The following is a 13165-nucleotide window of genomic DNA, read 5'->3' on the forward strand; positions in this document are numbered from 1 at the left end:
TTTTACTTACCTCGAAGCCTGTTAGGAGGCTAGCGCAAGCTTCATTCAGCCCGCTCTTGGCAGACTGAACTTTCTGGATCACCGTACTCATAATAGTACGGTGCTCCTCGTCGATGGAGGCGCCTTCAAGCACCTCCAGCAGATTGTCCGGTGCCTCCGGTTGGACGGAGGCTGTCGGCTCAGAAGGCTTGCTCCTCTTGGAAGGAGTTCGCCTGCCGTGGTCCGGAATTGTTGAAGATTCCGGCATGGTGTCCGGCTTAAAGCCGGACTTGGAGCCCTGGGGGGGTCTTGTCCCCTTTACTCCTGGAGTCCGGGAGGTCGCCTTGCGACTCCTCTAGGACCACCTCCTCCTGCCCCGGAGCTCGTTGCGACGCCACTTCGGCGTCATCCGCAGTGCGGGGGGAGACAGCGGGCGGAACTGAGTTCACGTCCAATGAATCCAGGGAGCCGCTCGACGACTCGTTGAGTTCGGCCCGGGGCGGGCTGCATGATTATCGACATTAGGGAAAGCTGTGCAACAAAAGGAATATCATGAGTTACTCTGGTATCTGAACATTTACGATTTCGCCGGACGCCTGGCCCTGTCCGGCCACTCCTCTTCGTCCTCGTCGGCATCGGGGGCGTAGTCCGGCAGAGGGGTTTTCCTCTTCTTGGACCCTTCGCCCCCCCCCCCCACTGGGGCGGCCTTCCTTTTCTTTCCTCCCCTGCTGGAGGGGGAGAGGTTTCTTCTTCCTCCTCCTCGTTTTCACGGGAAGAGGGTGTCTCGGACTCGTCGGATGACGAGTCCGACAGCACCACATTACGGGTACTCTTTCGAGTCCCCGTGGCCTTCTTCTTCTTGGCCTTCTTCTCCGGCACCACATAAGGCGCCGGAGCCAGTAGCTTCACTAGTAGAGCTGGGGCTGGGTCTTCGGGCAGCAGAGCCGGATAGTTAATCAGTCTGGCTATCGCCCGCCAAGCCTGTCAAAGGTAAGGGAGTTTAGATCCCGCATAGAGTCAAACTATGAAAAAAGCTTAACATCCTGTAAAAGGTGTAGATGGCATACCTTGCTAGCGTGACGCTGCAAGCTATATCCGCGGTCCTCAAAAGTGGATGCGGGAGCCTCGGCGCCCTTGAATAGCATCTTCCAGGCGTCCTCGTACGTTGTGTCGAAGAGCCTACTGAGGGTTTGATGCTGCGCCGGGTCGAACTCCCACAGATTGAAATCCCGTTGTTGGCACGGGAGGATCCGGCGGACGAGCATAACCTGGATTATATTAACAAGCCGGACTGGCTTGTTCACAAGGGACTGGATGCATGTTAGCAATCCAGTCACCTCTTTTTCGTCACCCCACGACAGGCCCGTCTCTTTCCAAGACACAAGCCGCATGGGGGGTCCGGATCGGAACTCGGGGGCCGCGGTCCATTCCGGATCGCGCGGCTCGGTGATATAAAACCACCCGGATTGCCATCCCTTTAGGGTCTCCACGAAAGAGCCCTCGAACCATAGGGCGTTGGCCATCTTGCCCGCCATGGCACCTCCGCACTCCGCCTGGCTGCCGCTCACCACCTTGGGCTTGACGTTGAAAGTCTTGAGCCAGAGGCCGAAATGGGGGCGGACGCGGAGAAAAGCCTCGCACACGACGATAAACGCCGAGATGTTGAGGATGAAGTTCGGAGCCAGATCGTGGAAATCCAGGACGTAGTAGAACATGAGCCCCTGGACAAATGGGTGGAGTGGAAAACCCAGTCCACGGAGGAAGTGGAGGAGAAATACTACCCTCTCATGGGGCCTTGGGGTGGGGATAAGCTGCCCCTCTTCGGGAAGCCGGTGCGCGATGTCCTTGGACAGATACCCGGCCTTCCTTAGCTTCTTGACTTTGCCCTCCGTAACGGAGGAGACCATCCACTTGCCTCCCGCTCCGGACATTGCTGGAGAAGGTTTAGGTGGGAAGTGCGGGCTTGGGCGCTGGAGCTCAGGTGCGCGAGAGATGGGCAGGCAAGGGAGGAAGAAGGCGTAGGTAAAAAGGGTGGATCCTTATCCCCTTATATAGGCGGATGCGGTTATGCGTCCCCACCTGCCTAATAAAACTCGCTTGCCTCCCGAGCGCCGTGATAAATGGCGCAGTTGGGTTACCCACATTCGTATTGATGAGAATCCCGTAAAAAGGGTACACGATCTCTGCTTTGCCAAGACATGCCAAGGAAACCGCCTCGCAAAACATGCTGAGGTGGAAAAGTAAAAACAATTTGAGTAAAGGACTTGGCTGTAGTGTGATGGCGCACTGCAGAATACGTGAGCAGATTTGATTTGTGTTAATATTATTCTCTCTATGGCAATATGTGGAAATTTATTTTGCAGAGCCGGACACTACTCTTGGTGATTACAATCTTCTATGAAGGACTTGGAGGAGGAACCCGCCTTGCAATGCCGAAGACAATTTGCGCGCCGGACTCGTCGTCATTGAAGCCTGGTTCAGGGGCTACTGAGGGAGTCCTAGATTAGGGGGTGTTTGGGCAGCCGGACTATACCTTCAGCCGGACTCCTGGACTATGAAGATACAAGATTGAAGACTTCGTCCCGTGTCCGGATAGGACTTTCCTTGGCGTGGAAGGCAAGCTTGGCGATGCGGATATTCAAGATCTCCTACCATTGTAACCGACTCTGTGTAACCCTAACCCTATCCGGTGTCTATATAAACCGGAGGGTTGTAGTCCGTAGGACAGAATCAACTCCATACACAACAATCATACCATAGGCTAGCTTCTAGGGTTTAGCCTCCTTGATCTCATGGTAGATCTACTCTTGTACTACCCATATCATCAATATTAATCAAGAAGGAGTAGGATATTACCTCCATCGAGAGGTCCTGAACCTGGGTAAAACAAAGTGTTCCCTGCCTCCTGTTACCTTCCGGCCTAGACGCACAGTTCGGGACCCCCTACCCGAGATCCGCCGGTTTTGACACCGACAGCGATTCACTAGTGACCCTCCATGACCTAACGGTTTACAAGCAACCCGCCTGAACATTATGACTCATTGGTGACCCGGCGGATGTTTTAGATGGATGACAAGGCCCAAGGCCCAGAAGGCTGGCTCATGTTATGATGGGCCGGATTAAGAAGAAAGGCATAAGGAATATTCTCCTACAAAGGAAGTAAGACTAGGAATCCACTAGTAATAGAGTAATTCTAATCCTACTAGGACTAGTCATGTAACCCGCCCCTTCAACATATATAAGGAGGGGTAGGGCACCCCAAGAGGGAGAAAAAATAACTGTTAAGGTTAGACACAACCAGGAGAGCCGGTTTACGGTGACTCCCTCATGAGCATAATGAGATCTAGCCACAAACAGCATGTAGGGCTATTACCGGATGATGTTTCCTGGGGCCCGAAGCTGTCTAAATCCTTGTCTTGTGATGCGTCTCTCGATTCCGCTCAACCCCTCTCAAGCTACTACAAAGATGGGTTGGCCTCACGACTAAGTCCTCACACTAGGACATCTGTCGTGATAATTCCACGACAATGAGCCCAGATTCCGCGATATGGCTTGAGGCCATGAAATCTGAGATGGGATCCATGTATAAGAACAAAGTATGGACTTTGGTTGACTTGTCTGATGATCGGCAAGCCATAGAAAAAAATGAATCTTCAAGAAGAAGACTGACGTTGATGGTAATGTTATTGTCTACAAATCTCGACTTGTTGCGAAAGGTTTTCGACAAGTTCAAGGAGTTGACTACGATGAGACCTTCTCACCCATAGCGATGCTTAAGTCTGTCCGAATCATGTTAGCAATTGCCGCATTTTATGATTATGAAATTTGACAAATGGATGTCAAAACTGCATTCCTTAATGGATTTCTTAAACAAGAGTTGTATATGAAGCAACCAGAAGGTTTTGTCGATCCTAAAGGTACTAACAAAGTGTGTAAGCTCCAGCGATCCATTTATGTACTAGTGCAAGCCTCTCGGAGTTGGAATATACGCTTTGAAAGTGTGATTGAGGGAGTCCTGGATTAGGGGGTCTCCGGACAGCCGGACTATACCCTTCGGCCGGACTATTGGACTATGAAGATACAAGATTGAAGACTTCATCTCGTGTCCGGATGGGACTCTACTTGGCGTGGAAGGCAAGCTAGGCAGTATGGATATGGATATCTCCTCCTTTGTAACCGACCTTGTGTAACCCTAACCCTCTCCGGTGTCTATATAAACCGGAGGGTTTTAGTCCATAGGACAACATACAATCATACCATAGGCTAGCTTCTAGGGTTTAGCCTCTCCGATCTCATGGTAGATCAACTCTTGTAATACTCATATCATCAAGAATAAATCAAGCAGGACGTAGGGTTTTACCTCCATCAAGAGGGCCCGAACCTGGGTAAAACATCATGTCCCCTGCCTCGTGTTACCATCCGCCTTAGATGCACAGTTCGGGACCCTCTACCCGAGATCCGCCGGTTTTGACACTGACATTGGTGCTTTCATTGAGAGTTCCTCTGTGTCGTCGCCGTTAGGCTTGATGGCTCCTACGATCATCGATAGCGATGTAGTCCAGGGTGAGACTTTTCTCCCCGGACAGATCTTTGTGTTCGGCGGCTTCGCACTGCGGGCCAACTCGCTTGGCCATCTGGAGCAGATCGAAAGTTACGCCCCTGGCCACCAGGTCAGGTTTGGAAGCTTAAACTACACGGTCGATATCCGCGGAGACTTGATATTTGATGGATTCGAGCCTCTGCCTTGTGCGTCACACGGTCACGATGAGTACGATTTAGCTCTACCATCAGACAATGTTCAGGAGATTGCACCGGCAGCCGCTCCGACCCTCAATTCGGAGCCAGTTGCGCCGTCCATGGACGGGTGGATGGACCCTGCCATGGAGGCCTTACCCTCAGCGGCGATCGAACCGAACATCGACCTTACCCTGCACGAGAACCGTGTTGTCAGACTGCCTGATACTTCTCCGGCCACGGACTCCGAACCGCCTGCGCCCGTTCCTAGCGAATCCGATTGGGCGCCGATCATGGAGTTTACCTCCGCGGATATTTTTCAGCACTCGCCCTTTGGCGACATACCGAACTCATTAAGGTCTCTCTCCTTGTCAGGAGGATCCTGGCCGAACTATGTCCGGCAGGATTGGGATGCGGATGACGAAGAAATTCCCTGCCCACCCACCACCCACTTAGTAGCCACTATCGACGACTTAACCGACATGCTCGACTTCGACTCCGAAGACATCGACGGTATGGACGATGATGCGGGAGACAAAGAGGAACCACTGCCCACAGGGCACTGGACAACCACCTCATCATATGATATATACATGGTGGACACACCCAAAGAAGGCAATGGCGACGAGACAGCGGAGGATGACCCCTCCAAGAAGAAACCCAAGCGCCAACGTCAGCGGCGCCGCTCTAAGTCCCGCCAAAGCAAAAGTGGTGATACCGACACAGGAGATAATAACACTCCGGATAGTGCCGAAGATGGCAACAATCCCCTCCAGCACGATCTAGGACAGGAGGATGGAGAGGCCAGCCCTCCAGAGAGAGCGGCAGATGGAGAGGCGGAGGATGATAATTACATGCCCCCCTCCAAAGACGAGGCAAGCCTCGACGATGACGAATTCGTCGTGCCAGAGGATCCCGTCAAACAAGAGAGCTTCAAGCGCCGGCTTATAGCCACAGCAAATAGCCTTAAGAAAAAGCAGCAGTAGCCTCAAGCTGATCAAGATCTGCTAGCTGATAGATGGACTAAAGTCCTCGCAGCCGAGGAATATAAACTCGAACGCCCCTTCAAGAGTTACCCAAAATGCAGGTTGCTACCCCGACTGGAGGAAGAAGCGTATGACGCGGCTGATCGACCATCTTGTGGCCGCGATAGAGAGGCATTCCAGCCAAAAGCTCAGCCTGTACCCCGACACCATTCAAATAAAAAGGCATGGGGAAATACGCCAGACCTGCGAGACGCATTGGAGGACAAAGCAAAACATGAAAAATCAATCTACGGATCACGAGGGCGCGCCACTATGCGAGACAATAAACATCACGCCGGATACAGTAAAAGTAAATCCGGCCGGGCCGAACACAGCGGGCAAGACTCATTGGAGCTGCGTCGCGATATAGCCCAGTACAGAGGTGCCGAACACCCCTTATGCTTCACAGATGAAGTAATGGATCATCAAATCCCAGAGGGTTTCAAACCTGTAAACATAGAATCATACGACGGCACGACAGATCCTGCGGTATGGATCAAGGATTTCCTCCTGCACATCCACATGGCCCGCGGTGATGACCTACACGTAATTAAATATCTCCCACTCAAACTTAAAGGACCAACTCGGCATTGGCTCAACAGCTTGCCAGCAGAGTCCATTGGCTGTTGGGAAGATCTGAAAGCCGCATTCCTCGACAACTTTCAGGGCACTTATGTGCGACCACCAGACGCCGATGACCTGAGCCATATAATTCAGCAGCCAGAGGAATCGGCCAAGCAATTCTGGACACGGTTCCTAACAAAGAAAAATCAAATCGTAGACTGTCCGGATGCAGAGGCCCTAACAGCTTTTAAACACAACATCCGCGACGAGTGGCTAGCCCGGCACCTTGGTCAGGAAAAGCCGAAATCTATGGCAGCCCTCACGACACTCATGACCCGTTTTCGTGCGGGAGAAGACAGCTGGCTGGCTCGCAGTAATAACATGTCAAAGAACCGTGGTACTTCGGATACCAAGGACGGCAATGGCAGGTCACGTCGCAACAAACATAAGCGCCGCATTAACAGCGACAATACCGAGGATACGGCAGTCAATGCCGGATTCAAAGGCTCTAAACCCGGTTAACGGAAAAAGGCATTTAAAAAAGCACTCCGGGCCCGTCCAGTTTGGACCGCATACTCGATCGCTCGTGTCAAATACACGGCACCCCCAACAAGCCAGCCAACCACACCAATAAGGATTGTTGGGTATTCAAGCAGGCCGACAAGTTAAATGCCGAAAACAAAGATAAGGGGCCACATAGCGGTGACGAGGAAGAGCCCCGGTAGCCGAACACAGGAGGACAGAAGAGGTTCCCCCCACAAGTGCGGATGGTGAACATGATATACGCAACCCACATCCCCAAGAGGGAGCGGAAGCCTGCGCTCAGGGACGTATATGCGTTGGAGCCAGTCGCCCCAAAGTTCAACCCATGGTCCTCCTGTCCGATCACCTTCGATCGCAGGGACCACCCCACTAGTATCCGTCATGGCGGATTCGCCGCACTGGTCCTAGACCCAATCATTGACGGATTTCACCTCACTCGAGTCCTTATGGATGGCGGCAGCAGCCTGAACCTGCTTTACCAGGACACGGTGCGCAAAATGGGTATAGACCCCTCAAGGATCAAACCATAAAAACGACCTTTAAAGGCGTCATACCAGGTGTAGAGGCCCATTGCACAGGCTCAGTCACACTGGAAGTGGTCTTCGGGTCCCCGGATAACTTCCGAAGCGAAGAGTTAATCTTCAATATAGTCCCGTTCCGCAGTGATTATCATGCACTGCTCGGGCGAACCGCATTTGCGAGATTCAATGCGGTACCGCATTATGCATACCTCAAACTCAAGATGCTAGGACCTCACGGGGTCATCACAGTTAACGGAAACACAGAGCGCTCTCTCCGAACGGAGGAGCACACTGCGGCCCTCATAGCGGAAGCGCAAAGCAGCCTCTTAAGGCAATCCACTAGTTCGGCGTTTAAGGACCCAAACACCTTCAAGCGCACCCGGAGTAATCAACAACAGGACCGCCTGGCACGTTCCGAGCTCGCATAGCAATGCGGCCCCCACCCCGGCCCAAGCCAAACAGCGAAATTCGTACCACGCGTACATAATTACGCATTAAAAATACCATGGGCATAGGCGGGGAGGGGGCATGACTACGGCACGCCCCAAGACGTGGCTTAAACCGCACTAGGGGCTTCCCGTTTTGTTTTTTTTCTTTTCAGGACTTTAATCTCTGAAAACCCGGTCCGGCAGCATGATTGCCGAACATATGATGCAGCAACCAAGAAGGCATAAAGCTATGTCACACCACGGAACTCCCAGGTGGATTACGATAACGAGTGTAATACTTGCCTTAATACTATTCTTCAGCTCGCCTTTGAAGGGGACATAGTCCTACTTTTTGCTTATTGCACTGCATGTATCATTCTACTTTAACACACCTTTTTGAATAAACAATGCATAGCATTAAGACTATTATTGCATTCTCTTTTATATATATAGAAAGTCTATTAATAATCCAATGTGAAGAATAAGTAATTCTTCACCCCGATCGAGTCACCGAGCCAGACTCCCCGATCGCATCGCCCAACCAAGCCTCTACCGGTGGAGTAATTTTATCCCCCGTGATGTAATTTTACGTTGACGTCAAGAGCCCACTCCGTCCCTAAAGAAAAAAAAAGTCACTCCCGAGGTGAAAAAAAGGGCCAACTCCCTCGTCCAATTCTAATCTGGGGTGAGTCATCTCAAAAGAAAAAGAATCAGGGGCGGAGTAGATGAGGGGTGTGTGCGCCGAGCGGCGGTTGGGCTCCGGCGTCGTGGAACGCAGCGGGCCGAGCCGTCGTGCTGCGACGTTGGTGGTACTTGGCGTCAGGGCTTCTTCATGATACGGGGGCATCTCCCGTGTGGACGGCGCCTCGTCGGCCGAGTCGCCGGCGACGAATACTCGGCCAAAGATGGGCCCACTCCATGAACCAGGTGCTGGCGGCGTCCTCGGCTGGACGGCGAGCTGGTCGTGGTTGGGCGGCGCAGGAGTCGTGTCTGCTGCTTGAAGAGGTACTTTGACGCTCTCCGATAGATGACCCAGCCCCAGCGATTTGCTTCAAGATCCAGCTCTATCTGTTTGATTCATTTTTACGAGAGTTTTGTTTGATTCCTTCATCCCTACAACTTCTGCATAGATTGCTTTGTTACGCCCGACTACTCGACTAGAAGGAGATCCTTGCAGGCTCTCAGCGTATCCCTCAATCTATTGCCAGAATGTTTCCAGCGTATCCCTATTTCAGTTGCCTCCTATCTTCGACTATTGCTGCAGGAGCGTGAGAAACATGCATTTAAATACTTGACCATGATCACCACATGGTACACGTTATTTGATCAGGTAGCGTTTTAGTTCATATTGTTGATTGGTGGGGAACAAACAGACTAATGGTCAATGTGGTAATGTTGCATCTAGTTCTTGTTCTGACCCACTAATCAACAAAGCCATCAAACATTTCTCCTTCACTCCCTGCCAGTAATTCCCAAAATAAACCAAACAAAAGATTGGGCATAAAATTAATCCCTTGCCCAATATCCTACTAACTCCCTCTATATCTCCTATTGCTCTCTCCATCATATGCCAAACAGGACGTACATGAGGTGCTCTATTTGATGGTTACCTGAAGCAAAACAAGAACCATTGGAATTCCTATTGGTTAGGAGAGTGGTGGTTCAGTTAGTCTTCACTTTATTAGTCCCAAATTTGGTTGCATCAGCTGCTTCCGGAGATGGCCATATGTGCCACGAAATTAGGTTGATCTGAAGATAGTACGAGTAGGCATACTCTGTAGCTCCTAGTGTAGCAATCTCGACTATGCAGCTATCTAACTGGAATTCAGAACTAGCGATTTGGTAGTTCCAAGAAACTAGGGATTCACTTTAAAGCTTAAAGGTGCTCTTCTGTATTCGATCTTGCTCTCTTTAGTACAGGGAATCAGGGATAGCTTTGCCTCCAAAATATATAGCGATAACTTTACAAACCGGAGAAAAAACTTGTTGACTCAAAGTTCTTCAATTGTCCTGTCCAAACTGTAATATCTAAATGACATGAATCATAATCTAAGAATTCAGTTTCTGACTTTAAGGAGTGCAGAAGAAAAAGCAAATAAACTTATGACCATCATAGTATTCACTTTGGTTTGGTTTCAGATAACCTGACCTCTCTACATAAATATTGAGTTAGCTGCTTGAAACTTTTTTATGGACACTTGAAAATTTATGAAGGACTACCAGAGCCTCTATAAATTAGATCAAGGAAATGCTGAGTTAGCTCGAAAAGTCTCCACATAGATTATTGGCTAAATCATAAATTGTATCAAGTAATAACTTCAAAAAAGAAATTCCAGTGTACTTTTTATTAAAAAAATCGATCGAAGGGGACACACGGCCCCCATCTTCATTATGAAACTTTATATAATTTTCTATGAACATATTAACACAATCAGTATTGCCCCCACTCCATCCATTTATATGAGTATGTGTCTTCTATTTACTCTGCCACCCAATGTATCTGCTTGAATTATGTGTATATTTACTGTTTTCATGTAGCAACTTCTGTTGTTATATAATCTTTTAGCATTGCTGGTGGTCTCAGTATCAGGGTACGGTGGTGGTTGGCATTCTGCTTGATGCGTGCTGCATCTCCTCCCACAACAACGGCCGGCAGTTAGGTGTTTGCAGCCGGACTTCTTCAGTATCGCACCCTCTCCGTCATTTTACACGAGTATGTCTTGATTTACTCTCCCATGCCACGTACCTGCTTGAATTAAGTTAGATTGGGTAAGAATACTAGGCAGCAGAATTTGGATGGATTACATCCCCAAATATAGTTGTTTTGGGCATAGCTATCCTACAACCTTAGTGCTCAGACTGTCATAATTTCTTTTGCCCAGTTTGTATGTGCTTAGTGACAGGCCTTCTTGTTCTTGTGTATATATTTGTATGATTATTGTATAACTCTATTCTAGCCAGAAGTTGCAGACTTACAATACATATGATATAGTGAAGATATGACTTCTTTCGTCTTTTTTAGAAAAATAATATCCTTTGGAGCTTCTTAGATTCATCCCGGCCTCCCCATTCTATTCCAACAATTATGTAAAACCATATGTTTTATGAATCTTTTTTACATTATGTTTCAAAATGGCCTCTTTGTATTTATTGGAGAACGGCCATACTACCTCCTTTCATGAGATGGGGTGCTCCTGTGCCTTTATGAAAGAATGGTGGCTTCCTTCGTCTCTGCCACGGTGACACCTCACTGAGCCAGTCTCTCCAGTGACAGCGCTCGCTTGCACTGAATCAGCCGGCCAAGTGACGGGGTCAGTCCACCCTGGATAATGTCGACCTGGAGAGGCGGCTCCTCGGGTGAAGAAGTTATTCTTCACCCTGGTCGATCCAGCATCCCCGGCCGCACCCGTACGGTGTGCCTTACGGCTGACCGCCAGGCTCCACCGCTTACACGATGTAATTGTTTATCTACACGAACGTAAACTTTCACCAGCCTGACAGGTACAATCCTTATTTGTGCCTGGCTACTTGGTAGTATAGTAAAGAAAATTTGCATCATGCTCTCTGCCAGCCACGGTTGCATACTCTAGTACGCGCTGCATGCTATAGTTTTTTGAACAATTTCCCTGGCCCAATACCTCTCGGATGTGCAGGTAACTTATGACCAATAAGCAGTGCAGTTGATCTTGGTTCGTCACGAGTTAGCTGCTTTGGTCATAGCTAAACCGAGTGTATTCTCGTCTAAATTTGATTGCAATATACAAATAATTTTCAGAGCTAACAGGGTATGTGAAGTTAAAAGTGTGTTATCCAGATCATAAAATTCCTGCTTGGGCTAGCTAAATATTATGCAGAGGTAATGATGCTACTGTAGTTTGTGCTTTCATTGAAATATGAACAAGGTGTGTTCAGATGGTTCGCTTGCAAATATGAAAAAGGTGTTCAAATGTAACTCGTAAGATAGAAGAATCCTCTTGTGGAAGTTTTGTTGACAAAATTACTTCCACGTTGAACTTTTTCTCTTATTATTAAGTGATATCTCTTAGATTCCATACTTAATTTATAGTGCATTAAAATGTGGCTCTCTTGCAGTTGTCAGAAATCTAGGTACAGTCAAGTGAGAGATATGGACTCTTGATTGAAGGAGAACTTTGTGCACTTATGATAGCATATGGACCGTAAATCTGTAGCAGGCCCTGAACCAAGGCATGCATATAGCAGGTCCTGAATGAATCATCCAGACCATGTTTTACACATCATATGCTTAATTGCTTATGTAATTCAGTTTTTACAAGACATTTTTTGTGGATCAATAAGCATCTGCAATGTTCTTGTTCTTTTAATCTAATTAAAGGCCAGATATTTTCTGTCATATGATGAATTGACCATGGAAGGATTTGTTTTGCTAAGCATAGCTAATGTCGCCATTCGAGTGTAAAACTCATATGCATGGTGCTACTGAAAATGTTACCCAAAACTCTGTAGAGAATGGGCGCCTCACTTCTTCAAGCAAAACCTGGATGATCATCCTATGTGATGCCACCTGTTCTCAGTCACCGTAAGCTACTAGCAAGTAGCAACACTGCAACAGTACAAGGGCATGTTTCTTAAAAAACATCAATTGATGAGATTTGCCTTGTTACTTCATTGGATCTTCCAAGAAGGCAAGTGCGATCGTTTTATTATTGTAATTATTGATCCTACTCGGTACAAAATATTCTAAGTGAATATTAGATGTTTCATTGCTGAAGTACATGATGCATAAGCAAAAGATGGCATGATAGGAACCAGTAGCCAACATAGAAATGTGAAGATATCTCAGAGGACTGACTCTTCTATTTGTTGTTGCCTCATGTAACCTGTCCTTAGAGGTTAAGCTGTACAGGTTGGTCATACTATGTGATCAACTGAGTCTATTGTTATAAATAATTCAATATTGATTACGTCCATTACATAATCTGCCTTTGCTTATATGATCAAACAGCATTTCAGAACCAAGACTTGATGGACTGATCAGTATAAAATAATTATGATTTGCATATATAGTTTGCTAGAGCTAGAAGGAAGTATATGGATTGATTCACAAACACTAGCAAACTGCAAAGAAACCAAATGTGCTGTCTATATAAGAAATTTCAGTTACATGTGTTCGATACTGAATCTGAGAGAGTATGTACATAAAGACAGTTTTGGCGAGATTCCTACTGACGGAAATTTCGGTCAAAATTCAGATAGAAGATCGAATATTTTTGGGATAACTGAGGATGCAATTCCAGAAATGATACTTCCAATTTTATTTTCTTCCAAAATGAGCTTTCCAGTGCATCAAATCCATGGTGCCGCATGAACAACTCCAGTAATAAATAGAGAG

The 13165-nt window shown here is 48.0% G+C and overlaps 1 long non-coding RNA gene across 1 annotated transcript; it reads left to right on the plus strand.

The window, feature by feature from the left end:
* The first annotated feature begins 8415 nt into the window (after positions 1-8415).
* On the plus strand, positions 8416-10824 carry LOC123038837 (uncharacterized). Its single transcript, XR_006417940.1, has 2 exons — positions 8416-8799; positions 10379-10824. It is a non-coding gene; the product is annotated as an uncharacterized lncRNA (long non-coding RNA).
* Positions 10825-13165: the final 2341 nt, after the last annotated feature.

The sequence above is a fragment of the Triticum aestivum genome, chromosome 1A (genome assembly GCF_018294505.1).
Source record: "Triticum aestivum cultivar Chinese Spring chromosome 1A, IWGSC CS RefSeq v2.1, whole genome shotgun sequence".
NCBI classification, from domain to species: Eukaryota; Viridiplantae; Streptophyta; class Magnoliopsida; order Poales; family Poaceae; genus Triticum; species Triticum aestivum.